We start from the raw sequence: 16442 nt of genomic DNA, 5'->3' as shown, positions 1-16442 counted from the left end.
CCCAGGACCCTTTGGATGTTCGGATGTTTGGTGGTCAATCACGCAAAAACCGCTCCACCGATTTGGCTGAAATTTTCCACATAGTTAATACACCCGATTAAACAATAGGCTACTTTTCGTCACAATAACGCACATACGTTTGTGCCAGGACCCCCACAAAACCCAAACTCACACCACCATCTCTGCAATCTCACACACTTTGGACCATAGCAAGCCACAAAATTCATATTACCCCCTACAGCCTCGCCCCTAACCCCACACAATCACATATACATATACTTTACCACTTTGCCCCTCACCTTAACGATTCTCCAGGAGGCGCTCTTTAACGCTCCGGAGCAGCCATGTTTGCCGACCCCCACCGCTCTGACAATCCGCGACACCGCCCACCCATGTCAATACCCCTAGGCGGTCTAATAAATGCAAAAAAAAAAGTTTAAAAAAAAGTAAAAAAAATATAAAAAAAAATAAATAAAAAGGATTAAAAATTCAAATCACCCCCCTTTCCCTAGAACACATATAAAAGTAGTTAAAAACTGTGAAACACATACATGTTAGGTATCCGCGCGTCCTAAATCGCCCGCTCTACAAAGTTATACAAATATTTTTCCTGTTCGGTAAATGCCGTAGCGGGAAAAATGGTCAAAAGTGCCAAACTGCCATTTTTTCACTGTTTTGATTCTGCTAAAAATTTGAATAAAAAGTGATCAAAGCAATAACATTTCCCAAAAATGGTAGAACTACAAAGTACACCCGTTCCCGCAAAAAAAGACGCCCTATACATCCCCGTACACGCAAGTATAAAAAAGTTACGGCTGTCGGAATATGGCGAGTTTTCAAAAAATAATTTTTTAACACAGTTTTGGATTTTTTTTAATGGGTCAAAATGTAAATAAAACCATATAAATTTGGTATCCCCGGAATCGTAACCAAACACAGAATACAGGGGACATGTCATTTTGGTTGCACAGTGAACGCCGTAAAACCAAAGCCCCTAAGAAAGTCGCAGAAATGCATTTTTTCTTCAAATCCACCCCATTCTGAATTTTTTCCCTGCTTCCCAGTACATTATATAGAATAAATAATGGCGGCATCATGAAGAAAAATTTGTCCCAGGAAAAATTAAGACCTCATATGGCTCTGGGAGCGGAGAAATAAAAAAGTTATGGGGTTTAGAAGGAGGGGAGTCAAAAACGAAAATCAAAAAATGCCATCGGCGGGAAAGGGTTAACTTCAAATACTTCTGTCCCAAAGTCACTATGTAAAGTTTCTCACATCACCGTATATATAGCAGCTCAAATACAAAGTAACTGCAACACAAAAGTCTCACGTATTCTCTGAATTACAGCAACAACAAGATACAAAGTTACATTTCATATCCCATACCTTATACACAGTACGAAAACCTTACCCGCGCCTGTATATACCCACTGCTACAATCACCGCAGACCAAGTCGCGGGTACCAGCTAGTATATATAATAAACATAAATTACTATTATATGAAGTTTGGATAAAACACCGTCTTAGAGCCTCATCTTACTTCTATGCATGTGTTTTACTTGTACAATAACTATTTCATAAGTGATGGGTATTAAAGTACCGTAAATTCCAGATCAGTGTCCTGGTCTATATGGCGGTATAAATATATATACATTTTACAGCTGCGTCCAGACACCTGAGCGGGGAGGGCGGTGTATAAGCTCTGCTGTTGCTTCTCTATCCCTCTTGATCCAGTAGATAGACTTCAGTAACCTGAGCGTCCCCGGGGACAGTTAATCCTGAGTTGTGTGCGCTCTAGCAGCCGGTACCTTCATATGGTGTTCAGGCCGGATTCAGTAACAAAGCAGGAAGGAAAAAACAGCGGCACACATGGGGGAGACCAATAAAGCCGCACATACGGACTGGAGTTATACTAAAAAAGAAGGCATAGCCTGTAAAACTCTCCAGGTATCTTCCATGGTTTCTTGTGTCACCTGAAGGACAAGACTTTTTCCATCTGGAGATTGTACATCTGCCCTGCTCTGGTTTACGGATGTATCAAACACATAGGTATGACTAGTGCGTTAGCCTCTTAAAGGTGATGTCTAGGAGTGTTGTCTCCATCAGAATAGACACCAATGTACAGTAGGCAAGGCTCCTGCCCCACCATTTAACTTCCTCGCGAATGTCTTTTCTTACCTTTACTCTTGCCTTGAAGTCTCCTGAGATGAGTTACACGAGGGTGATATCTGTTGCCCAATCACATTGGGGTCCTCACATCATGGAAAATCCGCAACGAACCCAACTCATTACGAACTGCTTCACCCATCACTAGTCAGGTCCAAGCCAATCCAACATGAAGCTATGGTACTAAAGCCTATCTTGGGACAAACCCATTGACAAGTCTAGAACCTTTCAAGATTCCTTTCCCAAATATTCCCAAGGTTCGTTCACCAGTTTTGAACTTGTTTACTCCAAACAAGAAGTCTTATTATCATTGAGTTTATGCAGACCCCAAAATATAACAAGATGAGGTCCTGGGGTGGTGCCGAAACATTAGAAACCATGATACTCACCTAATCTCAGCTCTCTGAGGCTTTCTTGTTGCGTCTGGTGCATCTTCATGGACGTCTCCAGTCCTCTTCCTATCTCGAGGGTCACATTGGGGTCCTCACGTCATGGAAAATTCGCAACGAACCCATCTCATTACGAACTGCTTCACCCATCTCTAGTCAAGTCCATGCCAATCCAACACGAAGCTATAGTACTAAAGCCTATCTTGGGACGAACCCATTGACCTTCAGGCTCGGCTCATACTTGAAATTGAAGAGGGTGGCCAAAATTTTGGCAAAATTTTTTTAACAAAAAAGTTGTAGATCTGGCCCATCAATGTTGTCATCTCTCGGAAGAGCAGTCGCTTTTCTTACTTGTCGAATGAGCGTAATATTGCCAACATTTACGTTCCAAAAAATTGTATTTCCCACCTAAAATTTGCGTAGACACTTTTGATGTGGGCCATTGTGCTCTCCTTAGGCAATCATTAGGCCGGCAGCATTAGGGTGACAGCTGACAATAGAATGAAGATACCACCCGCGGCGCTATAATTGGACAATATCGTAGACGTGAGCGACAAGTTACGTCTTCCAACAATACAGAAGGAGAAGCAACGTCTTGTAATAATATGGGTTAACTTCCAAGACGGCGATCAGACGTCTGCATGAAATATTTGCAGTAAGTGTAGATTATTAGCGTTAGGGTTACACGAGGGCACGGCATTACAAAAAAAATGGGAAAAAAGGGAATAATACGCGGTGGAATTTTTTTTAAAGTCACCTGTCAAAATTCAATCCATAATCTACAAAGGGCATTTTTCATGTCTGAAGTTTCAAGTAGATTGAATTAATATATTTTAGGCCACATTAAAATACTCATTAAATTCACACACCTCGTAGCCGTCCACAAAGAATTCAGTGTTTGACATGTAGAAAAAAAAATTTCAATGATAAAAAAAAAAAAAAAATCCTTTTTTTTCAATTTTTTTTCTCCCTTGTGAAACCGCGTAAAAATCTAATTACATACACAGACGGTCAGATCAAAAATGATCAAAAAAGTTGTCTTTGGATAGTTTGTTATGTGAGACGTCCTGGTATGCCAGATTACTGGAATTATGCTATAGATGGAGGCAACGGTCCCAAAAATAATGGGGCCCAGACTGGGCCTCTAAATGGAATAGACCAATGATATCCCAAAGGAATTTCAAGATTCCATATTGGAATAGAAAGTAATATCATTGGGATCAGTAAATTCATTAGAATCCGAAATACATCCTTACCCCAGGCCTCTAAAATTAATCAGACCCCAGAGCAGACTTCTATACAGTGGTGTAACTAGGAACGGCAAACTTTTGACATGCCCCCCCCCCCCCTCCCCGACCGAATCCCCTCCCGCATTCCTGTGCTCTCTATTATCCCCCATAGTGGCCCCTGCACACAGTATTATGCCCCATAGTGGTCCCTGCACACAGTATTGTGCCCCATAGTGGCCCCTGCACACAGTATTATGCCCCATAGTGGCCCCTGCACACAGTATTATTCCCCATAGTGGCCCCCGCACACAGTATTATGTCCCATAGTGGCCCCTGCACACAGTATTATACCCCATAGTGGCCCCTGCACACAGTATTATGTCCCATAGTGGCCCCTGCACACAGTATTATGTCCCATAGTGGCCCCTGCACACAGTATTATTCCCCATAGTGGCCCCTGCACACAGTATTATGTCCCATAGTGGCCCCTGCACACAGTATTATACCCCATAGTGGCCCCTGCACACAGTATTATTCCCCATAGTGGCCCCTGCACACAGTATTATGCCCCATAGTGGCCCCAGTGCACAGTATTATGTCCCATAGTGGCCCCTGCACACAGTATTATGCCCCATAGTGGTCCCTGCACACAGTATTATGCCCCATAGTGGCCCGTGCACACAGTATTATGTCCCATAGTGGCCCCAGTGCACAGTATTATGTCCCATACTGGCCCCAGTGCACAGTATTATGTCCCATACTGGCCCCTGCACACAGTATTATACCCCATAGTGGCCCCTGCACACAGTATTATGCCCCATAGTGGCCCCTGCACACAGTATTATTCCCCATAGTGGCCCCTACACACAGTATTATGTCCCATAGTGGCCCCTGCACACAGTATTATGTCCCATAGTGGCCCCTGCACACAGTATTATGTCCCATAGTGGCCCCTGCACACAGTATTATACCCCATAGTGGCCCCTGCACACAGTATTATTCCCCATAGTGGCCCCTGCACACAGTATTATGCCCCATAGTGGCCCCAGTGCACAGTATTATGTCCCATAGTGGCCCCTGCACACAGTATTATGCCCCATAGTGGCTCCTGCACACAGTATTATGTCCCATAGTGGCCCCTGCACACAGTATTATGCTCCATAGTGGCCCCTGCACACAGTATTATGTCCCATAGTGGCCCCTGCACACAGTATTATGCTCCATAGTGGCTCCTGCACACAGTATTATGCCCCATAGTGGCCTCTGCACACAGTATTATCCCCCATAGTGGCCCCTGCACACAGTATTATCCCCCATAGTGGCCCCTGCACACAGTATTATCCCCCATAGTGGCCCCTGCACACAGTATTATCCCCCATAGTGGCCCCTGCACACAGTATTATGTCCCATAGTGGCCCCTGCACACAGTATTATACCCCATAGTGGTCCCTGCACACAGTATTATGTCCCATAGTGGCCCCTGCACACAGTATTATGCCCCATAGTGGCCCCTGCACACAGTATTATGCCCCATAGTGGCCCCTGCACACAGTATTATGCCTCATAGTGGCCCCTGCACACAGTATTATACCCCATAGTGGTCCCTGCACACAGTATTATGTCCCATAGTGGCCCCTGCACACAGTATTATGCCCCATAGTGGCCCCTGCACACAGTATTATGCCCCATAGTGGCCCCTACACACAGTATTATGCCCCATAGTGGCCCCTGCACACAGTATTATGCCCCATAGTGGCCCCTGCACACAGTATTATCCCCCATAGTGTCCCCTGCACACAGTATTATGTCCCATAGTGGCCTCTGCACACAGTATTATGCCCCATAGTGGCCCCTGCACACAGTATTATGTCCCATAGTGGCCCCTGCACACAGTATTATGCCCCATAGTGGCTCCTGCACACAGTATTATGCCCCATAGTGGCCCCTGTACACAGTATTATGTCCCATAGTGGTTCCTGCACACAGTATTATGCCCCATAGTGGCCCCTGCACACAGTATTATCCCCCATAGTGGTCCCTGCACACGGTATTATCCCCCATAGTGGCCCCTGCACACGGTATTATGTCCCATAGTGGCCCCTGCACACAGTATTATGCTCCATAGTGGCCCCTGCACACAGTATTATGTCCCATAGTGGCTCCTGCACACAGTATTATCCCCCATAGTGGCTCCTGCACACAGTATTATCCCCCATAGTGGCCCCTGCACACAGTATTATGTCCCATAGTAACTCCTGCACACAGTATTATCCCCCATAGTGGCCCCTGTCACACAGTATTATCCCGCATAGTGGCCCCTGTACACAGTATTATGTCCCATAGTGGTTCCTGCACACAGTATTATGTCCCATAACGGCCCCTGCACACAGTATTATCCCCCATAGTGACCCCTGCACACAGTATTATCCCCCATAGTGGTCCCTGCACACAGTATTATCCCCCATAGTGGCCCCTGCACACAGTATTATGTCCCATAGTGGCCCCTGCACACAGTATTATCCCCCATAGTGGCCCCTGCACACAGTATTATCCCCCATAGTGGCCCCTGCACACAGTATTATGTCCCATAGTGGCACCTGTACACAGTATTATACCCCATAGTGGTCCCTGCACACAGTATTATGTCCCATAGTGGCCCCTGCACACAGTATTATGCCCCATAGTGGCCCCTGCACACAGTATTATGCCCCATAGTGGCCCCTGCACACAGTATTATGCCCCATAGTGGCCCCTGCACACAGTATTATGCCCCATAGTGGCCCCTGCACACAGTATTATGCCCCATAGTGGCTCCTGCACACAGTATTATCCCCCATAGTGGCCCCTGCACACAGTATTATGTCCCATAGTGGCCTCTGCACACAGTATTATGCCCCATAGTGGCCCCTGCACACAGTATTATGTCCCATAGTGGCCCCTGCACACAGTATTATGCCCCATAGTGGCTCCTGCACACAGTATTATCCCCCATAGTGGCTCCTGCACACAGTATTATGTCCCATAGTGGCCCCTGCACACAGTATTATGCCCCATAGTGGCTCCTGCACACAGTATTATGTCCCATAGTGGCCCCTGCACACAGTATTATGTCCCATAGTGGCCCCTGCACACAGTATTATGTCCCATAGTGGCCCCTGCACACAGTATTATCCCCCATAGTGGCCCCTGCACACAGTATTATACCCCATAGTGGCTCCTGCACACAGTATTATCCCCCATAGTGGCCCCTGCACACAGTATTATGTCCCATAGTAACTCCTGCACACAGTATTATCCCCCATAGTGGCCCCTGTCACACAGTATTATCCCCCATAGTGGCCCCTGTACACAGTATTATGTCCCATAGTGGTTCCTGCACACAGTATTATGCCCCATAGTGACTCCTGCACACAGTATTATGTCCCATAACGGCCCCTGCACACAGTAATATCCCCCATAGTGGCCCCTGTACACAGTATTATGTCCCATAATGTCCCCTGCACACACACTATTATACCCCATAGTGGCCCCTCCACACAGTATTATGTCCCATAGAGGCCCCTGCACACAGAATTATCCCCCATAGTGGCCCCTGCACACAGTATTATCCCCCATAGTGGTCCCTGCACACAGTATTATCCCCCATAGTGGCCCCTGCACACAGTATTATGCCCCATAGTGGTTCCTGCACACAGTATTATGCCCCATAGTGGCCCCTGCACACAGTATTATCCCCCATAGTGGCCCCTGCACACAGTATTATGCCCCATAGTGGTTCCTGCACACAGTATTATGCCCCATAGTGACTCCTGCACACAGTATTATGCCCCATAGTGGCCCCTGCACACAGTATTATGTCCCATAGTGGCCCCTACACACAGTATTATACCCCATAGTGGCCCCTCCACACAGTATTATGTCCCATAGTGGCCCCTGCACACAGTATTATGCCCCATAGTGGCCCCTGCACACAGTATTATGTCCCATAGTGGCCCCTACACACAGTATTATACCCCATAGTGGCCCCTCCACACAGTATTATGTCCCATAGTGGCCCCTGCACACAGTATTATGCCCCATAGTTGTTCCTGCACACAGTATTATCCCCCATAGTGACTCCTGCACACAGTATTATACCCCATAGTGGCCCCTCCACACAGTATTATGTCCCATAGTGTCCCCTGCACACAGTATTATGTCCCATAGTGGCCCCTGCACACAGTATTATCCCCCATAGTGGCCCCTGCACACAGTATTATGTCCCATAGTGTCCCCTGCACACAGTATTATGTCCCATAGTGGCCCCTGCACACAGTATTATCCCCCATAGTGGCCCCTGCACACAGTATTATGTCCCATAGTGGCCCCTGCACACAGTATTATCCCCCATAGTGGCCCCTGCACACAGTATTATGTCCCATAGTGGCCCCTGCACACAGTATTATGCCCCATAGTTGTTCCTGCACACAGTATTATGCCCCATAGTGGTTCCTGCACACAGTATTATGCCCCATAGTGGCCCCTGCACACAGTATTATCCCCCATAGTGGCCCCTGCACACAGTATTATGCCCCATAGTGGTTCCTGCACACAGTATTATGCCCCATAGTGACTCCTGCACACAGTATTATGTCCCATAGTGGCCCCTGCACACAGTATTATGTCCCATAGTGGCCCCTGCACACAGTATTATGTCCCATAGTGGCCCCTACACACAGTATTATACCCCATAGTGGCCCCTGCACACAGTATTATGCCCCATAGTGACCCCTGCACACAGTATTATACCCCATAGTGGCCCCTCCACACAGTATTATGTCCCATAGTGGCCCCTGCACACAGTATTATGTCCCATAGTGGCCCCTGTACACAGTATTATACCCCATAGTGGCCCCTCCACACAGTATTATGTCCCATAGTGGTTCCTGCACACAGTATTATGCCCCATAGTGGCCCCTGCACACAGTATTATGTCCCATAGTGGCCCCTACACACAGTATTATACCCCATAGTGGCCCCTCCACACAGTATTATGTCCCATAGTGTCCCCTGCACACAGTATTATGTCCCATAGTGGCCCCTGCACACAGTATTATCCCCCATAGTGACCCCTGCACACAGTATTATGTCCCATAGTGGCCCCTGCACACAGTATTATGTCCCATAGTGGCCCCTGCACACAGTATTATCCCCCATAGTGGCCCCTGCACACAGTATTATGTCCCATAGTGGCCCCTGCACACAGTATTATCCCCCATAGTGGCCCCTGCACACAGTATTATGTCCCATAGTGGCCCCTGCACACAGTATTATGCCCCATAGTTGTTCCTGCACACAGTATTATGTCCCATAGTGGCCCCTGCACACAGTATTATGCCCCATAGTGGCCCCTGCACACAGTATTATGTCCCATAGTGGCCCCTGCACACAGTATTATCCCCCATAGTGGCCCCTGCACACAGTATTATGTCCCATAGTGGCCCCTGCACACAGTATTATGCCCCATAGTTGTTCCTGCACACAGTATTATCCCCCATAGTGACTCCTGCACACAGTATTATGTCCCATAGTGGCCCCTACACACAGTATTATCCCCCATAGTGGCCCCTGCACACAGTATTATGTCCCATAGTGTCCCCTGCACACAGTATTATGTCCCATAGTGGCCCCTGCACACAGTATTATCCCCCATAGTGGCCCCTGCACACAGTATTATGTCCCATAGTGGCCCCTGCACACAGTATTATCCCCCATAGTGGCCCCTGCACACAGTATTATCCCCCATAGTGGCCCCTGCACACAGTATTGTGTATCAGCTTCAGGAATTTGAAGGAGAATTTTTCTAATTGCCTAAATCTACCTTGGAATCTGTAAATTCTGTCCCAGCCAGGCATGACACTTATTTTTTTCACTAGCTGAAAAAAATCATCCTTCAATTGAAATTTCAGGTAGAATTTGGTGCTGATTTTGATGTGGAATCTGCCTCAAATTCAGCCCTTAGAGGTGGGGAATGTCTTGAAGACTGAATCTGAACCTAGAGAACGTCTTACATTTTCTGGATAGAAGGATCTTGCAGAATTTTGGAACCATCTTTATTTTTTTCACATTACAGACTTTCCAAGTTTCGGATGTTTTATGAAGAACAATTAAACTTGGAAGATCTAGGTTTATAATCGAGCTCCAGGCCAGATTTTAATACCTCTTGGAGCCTTCGCGGTTAATAGCATCCACTGTAAATATTAGTTTATGGACCAGTTAAGCATTACTGTAAATTGCAGCATCACCATTTATGGTCTCATCTGTTTCAGGCCGTGAATTTCTGGACTTTTTTGTTCTTCCCATAAATAACGTCGCCATCTTAATCGTTACTATTGACTGCGCTAACATTAACTCTAAATCTTCTTCTTTCTTCTCAGCCATTTCTTGCGCTCTTTCTTCTCATGCATCCTGTTGCCTACTGTAAGGGCCTAAACAAGTCACTGCCATAGGCAGAGCCAGTCTCTTATACAGCAGGTGACATTTGTGATGGCCACGTAATAGAATGGGCCAAACCTTCTATTCTTAGGTATTCTAAGGTGACGGGTGGTACAGTGATCGTGCCCGTGGTCATTGCATGCCATTGCTAGCCTCTTCCCAATCTTTGATACAAAACTTGTCTTGTGCAAAACCTATTTTCTAGAATTCTCTCCCTGATTCCACTCAACGTTCTCCAACCTGCAAACCTTCTACTGATCACCGAAAAACCCCTCCAGCAATCATAAAACAAGGCTTCTCTTGTGCTGAATATTTCTCTTCTGGAACTCCTTTACGCATTCCATCCAACATTCTCCAACCCCACCAAACCTTCTATTCTTAGATTGGTGTGATGGATGATACAGTGATCGTGTCCATGGCCATTACATGCCAATGATAGCCTCTTCCCAATCTTGGATACAAGACTTCTCTCGTGCTGCAACTCTCTCTTCTGGATCTCCCTTCCTCATTCTATTCAACATTCTCCAAACCCACCAAACCTTCTACTCTTAGTTACGTTGGTGTGATGGATGGTACAGAGATTGTGTTCATGGACATTACATGCCAATGATAACCTCTTCCCAATCTTGGATACTAAACTTGTCTTGTGCAGCATCTATTTTCTGGAACTCTCTCCCTAATTCCACTCAGTATTCTCCAACCTGCAAACCTTCTACTGATCACTGAAAAACTCCTCCGACAATCATAAAACAAGACTTCTCTTGTGTTGAATCTCTCTCTTCTGGAACTCTTTTACTCATTCCATTGAACATTTTCCAACCCATCAAACTTTCTACTCTTAGTTAGGTTGGTGTGATGGATGGTACAGTGATCGTGCCCATGGCCATTACATGTCAATGATAACCTCTTCCCAATCTTGGATACAAGACTTCTCTCGTGCTGCAACTCTCTCTTCTGGAACTCCCTCCCTCATTCCACTCAACATTTTCCAACCTGCAAACCTTCTACTGATTCCATCCAACATTCTCCAATCCACCAAACCTTCTACTCTTAGGTTAGTGTGATGGATGGTATAGTGATCGTGCCCATGGCCATTACATGTCAATGATAACCTCTTCACAATCTTGGATACAAGGCTTCTCTCGTGCTGCAACTCTCTCTTCTGGAACTCCTTCCCTCATTCCACTCAACATTTTCCAACCTGCAAACCTTCTACTCATTCCATCCAACATTCTCCAACCCACCAAACCTTCTAGGGATAGGATTACAGGAGGGAGGGGGGAAGAGGCTTATTACTATATACTTAAGTATATAGTAATAAGCCTCTTCCCCCCTCCCTGCATATTTATGTACAACAGGACACATAGGGATAGGATTACAGGAGGGAGGGGGGAAGAGGCTTATTACTATATACTTAAGTATATAGTAATAAGCCTCTTCCCCCCTCCCTGCATATTTATGTACAACAGGACACATAGGGATAGGATTACAGGAGGGAGGGGGGAAGAGGCTTATTACTATATACTTAAGTATATAGTAATAAGCCTCTTCCCCCCTCTTCCCCCCTCCCTCCTGTAATCCTATCCCTATGTGTCCTGTTGTACATAAATATGCAGCCTCTAGAAAGTGTTTTTAGTTATATCTGAAGAAGAAGCTCAGAGGAAGCTTCGAAACGTCATATTCTGTCATCATTATGAGTTAGCCATTAAAAAAGGTATCACCTACTGAAGACTTGCAAAGTTTTTTTTGTTTTTTATATTTTATAACCACTGGCTAACACGGTACCAAAACAAACATTTTCCTTTTACCATGGATGGTACAGTGATTGTGCCCATGGCCATTACATGTCAATGATAACCTCTTCACAATTTTGGATACAAGACCGCGCCTCTCTTCTAGATCTCCCTTCCTCATTCCATTCAGCATTCTCCAACCTGCCAAACCTTCTAAAGCTCACTGAAAAACTCAACAATCGTAAAACTTGGCCTAAAGAGTCCTTCAACTGGTAGCCTCCACTGGACGTGTCTAGAGCTGCCTAATCCTGTCCATAACCTCATATCTCTTCTCTCTATCTTGTCTAGATTGTCTCCTGAACATTGTATTTGTAGAAAGTTTCAGAATTCCTCACTATATCTTTCTTTACAATAAACAGAAGTACTCCTTTAAGATCTTGGTTTTCCCTGTATTCTGGGTGGTTGGCAGCTCAGTATTCTCATCCCTGTACACACTGAGATCCTTGGATCGTCTCCACTTGTATAATGACTGTGGCTGATATTCATTTTCCAGCACCTTTTATCTCCGTGCTAATAATTATTGTGTTGTCCTTGGGATGATCGCTCGGCAATGACCTTTCAGTTCTAGGAAAATAATTTGAGATAAATTTAGAACATTCCAGGCTGCACTTCTCCTCAACGACCTAATGAATCTTGCAATAGTTGCCAAGCACAGAGGGGGTCGGAAATGTTCTCTCCTATTAGTTTACAACGTGGTCGTATCTGCTGCTTCAGATATCCAGGGACATATCACATTCGCATCATCTCTTTGGTTTCTTTTCATATTGAGGATGTCATTTCAGTTTTAAGACCCCATTTATTTCATGCGATATATTTATAAGGGTCTGAGCTCGATTTTTCTCATAGAGAGTGGCAAACCCCCTGCTTAGATAGAACTGATACAATTATTGCTGCTTGTGGCTACCACTAGAGGGAGCTCACTGTATACAGTCTTCTATATGCTCTAAAACTCCTCCAAGTGGTAGGAATGGAAAGTGTCAAATCCTATTACAACACCTGGAGATCTAAGTGGCAGAAGAGAGGACAAATCTCCTGGGTCTTGCTCATACTATACCTAAAATAGGCACGTTATGTGGTGGTCATGTCCTAAAAAAGGAGTATGATGGGCAAATTGCAAAAAATGGGTGTATCATGAACTTAAAGGGCACAAAAAGATTGTTCCATCTGCCTAATAAAAAAAACACATGGACTCGTAGTTAGTTGGTGCTGTTCTGTCCTCTGATACAGAGCTCCAAATCCCCTCCAAAGACACATTCAATAATATAAATCTGACTTGCAGCAGTCACCACTAGTGGGAGCTAAGGAGTTTACGGCATACTGTTATATACAGGACTCAACCCAGTTTACTGTAAATTACTAAACTCCCCTAGTGGTATATACAATTAGCCAAAAGTTTATCATTTAAGGACGATTTCTCACCAGATCCGAAATGCCCAATAACATACCTCATCTGATCGGCACTGTCACCCTGAACATTTTGGTGTTTTGTTTATTCAAATCCGTTCAGCCATTCTGAAGATATAAGCCTTTTTGATGTTGATACAAAATAGCGTCTACTAACCAAGTGGGCGGTGCATGACACACAGCACAGAGAGACCCCGCCCCCAGAGCTCATTGTTACCTCCCACTTTGCAAGTAGTCTGTATCAAAACTAACAGGGCTTATATCTTTGGAACGGCTGAACGGATTTGGATAAACAATACACCAAAATGCTCAGGGTGACAGCGCCGATCAGATGAAGGATGTCATAGGGCTTTTCAGATCTGGTGAGAGGTCCTCTTTAAATTTGTCTCTGCAGTAGACCAAAGTTTTTCCTAAATTTAGAATGAGATTTTTCGGTCTTCTCACGGGCTGCGGATATCTTGACAGGTTTGCAAACATCATTTTAATTCTTACTTCTGTTGTTAATTACTAAACTTTGTCATTCGGATATGATTAATTACTTTAATTAGGATGCATATGCAAATGAAGCCATGCGATCAGCTGACCAAAACCATGATGAAGCTTTCATACATTCACGGATTTCTTCTATGTGCTGTCTATAGAGAGGCGACATCTTTAAACGGAATGTGTCACGCAAAATCCTATTAATATTATAAATGTGAACGTTTGTGTGTTTGGTTGTTTGTTCCTTAATCACGCCTAAACGACCAAATGGATTTGCATGAAATTTTGCATATACTTACCTTGGGTCCCGGATTTAAACATAGGCTACTTTGTAGAGCCCTACCCCGCCGGACTTCACGGGTGATTATGCCGATGCTCGCTCCGGTATCAGCTTGAGGACCTGAGATGACATCATCCCATGTCCTTGAGAAGTAGCCGGATTGGCTCGCGCTGCAGTGTGGGTGGAGATATCGGTCAAGCTGCAAGCTAAACAATATGGCGGCTCTCACTCGCTCAGGATAGAACCGCACAAACAGCCTGAGTTTCCAGCCGCGCACTCGGTGTATCGGCTATGGCTTTTCGGTGAGTATGCCTGGACCCTGCCGTATTCAGCCGAGCTTGGGTTGGGGGGTGCCGTGGGAGGGGGAGCTGAGGCAGGAGTGGTAGGGAGGGGCCAGAGGAAAGAGGGTGAGAGGGGTTCCGTGGTAGGAGGGGGGTCCGAAGAGGGGCGGGGCTGAGATGGGAGAAGAGGGGAGGGGGGACGTGAGAGGGGGGGCTGGTTGCAGGGGGCGCCGAGGGATGGGAGGCAAGGGGAGTGGGGGGCCACGAGAGTGGAGCCCGGGGAGGGCCAGGGTCCACTGCAGAGGTGAGAGGACGGGGGGTTCCGCGGGAGGGGGCACCGGAGGTAGGTGCGGGGGCCGCCGCAAGAAGGGAGGCTGGGTGGGGAGGGGGGTACCACGGGAGGGGTGGTCAGAGGTGGGTGTTGAGGCTGAGGGGGGAGGGGGGTTCCGTGGGAGGGGGGCCCAGAGGTGGGTGCGAGGGCTGCCGCGGGAGGGGAGGCCATGGGGGGGGGTGCTGCAGGAGGTGGGCGCCTCAGGAGGGGGGAATGGCCTAGAGGTGCAGGAGATGACGTGGGGGGCAAGGGGGCTCCCGTTGTTGCGCCCGGCGTATCATAACCAGTGGCAATAGCCTACATGTACGCGGCTCAGCGCCAACGCCGACCCCCAGACAATGTCGCGGGCAGATGCTATTATCTCATAAAATCTTTACTAATGTGTTGATTCATCTCTTACCAATATTCACCATTATTATTGTTTTTGCTTCGTTTATCAATCTTGCCTCAACAAATAATTGTCACCACGACCGAAAACTCCGAACCTCGACAAACTTGGCTAAAACTTTCCCTAGCAGACAATGAATATGATGGATGCCTCCCTCCTGTCTCCACTTGATGCCGCCTTCCCGGTAATACATAATCATGAGTAATATTACCCCGCCATCTCCATACCTAGGTCATATTTTGCCCCAGGACAGTGTGTTCATCAAACATGTCTGTATGAGCTATTATCTCACTAAGAGGACTAAAGTCTTTGCAGGTCCGGCGTGAATTTGTGGCAGGTGTTCCAGGATACAAATGATCCACAACGTTGCAAACATCTGGAATATCAGGCAATTAGAACGCCGGAGCGAGTGCACCTCCGTGACTGATAAATCATTTATTACCGTGGCACAATATCAAAGTTCTGGTCCTGAGCGGAACCTCTGTCAGGATTAATGAGTCCGCACAAAGATTCCATCGAGGAGTTAACCGTTCACACGACGCCTCCGCCATCATCAACATCTTGGATTTGCTTTGATTTCCCTTTTTTCGGAGAGATAATGTAATACAAGTGTGTTGTGCCCTGCCCCCGCTTATCATAAAGCTGATTCTAATCAGGAAAATGAGACGCCGAGAAAACCGCACAACCTGTCAATCAGATCGCATCAGAGGAAAGAGCAGCGAAAAAACAAAAAGTTCAATGACGTGACATATTCAAGGGCAACTGCTGATATGTAATCACATCCATAATTATCTGATTCCTACTGCTAAATTAAGACATGTAACAGTAGTTTATTCTTGGCACAGGGGGCGGTGTAATAGTAGTGAGATTATCTGTATAGGAGGCAGATTTATGGAAGTCTTATAATTGTACATAGAAAGTCGTAGTATAGTAGTTATATTCTTGTACATAGGAGGTAGTATTATAGTAGTTATATTCTTGTACATAGGAGAAGTATTATAGTAGTTATATTCTTGTACATAGGAGCAGTATTATAGTAGTTATAGTCTTGTACATAGTAGTATTATAGTAGTTATATTCTTGTACATAGGAGTAGTATTATAGTAGTTATATTCTTGTACATAGGAGTAGTATTATAGTAGTTATATTCTTGTACATAGGAGTAGTATTATAGTAGTAATATTATTGTACATAGGAGTAGTATTATAGTAGTTATATTCTTG

At 45.8% G+C, this 16442-nt stretch overlaps 1 protein-coding gene and 1 long non-coding RNA gene across 7 annotated transcripts in view; both read right to left on the bottom strand.

Annotated features, from left to right (window-relative positions):
* TENM4 (teneurin transmembrane protein 4) overlaps positions 1-16442 on the bottom strand; it is a 1026741-nt gene that overhangs the window by 639064 nt on the left and 371235 nt on the right. The window lies entirely within an intron of this gene.
* LOC142193972 (uncharacterized) lies at positions 10649-12325 on the bottom strand. Its single transcript, XR_012715010.1, has 3 exons — positions 12203-12325; positions 11476-11508; positions 10649-10763 (listed from the first exon to the last, which is right to left on the bottom strand). It is a non-coding gene; the product is annotated as an uncharacterized LOC142193972 (long non-coding RNA).

This window comes from Leptodactylus fuscus, chromosome 2 (genome assembly GCF_031893055.1).
Source record: "Leptodactylus fuscus isolate aLepFus1 chromosome 2, aLepFus1.hap2, whole genome shotgun sequence".
NCBI classification, from domain to species: domain Eukaryota; kingdom Metazoa; phylum Chordata; class Amphibia; order Anura; family Leptodactylidae; genus Leptodactylus; species Leptodactylus fuscus.
Note: the sequence above shows the minus strand (reverse complement) of the source record. Positions and strands in the feature narration are given on the sequence as shown.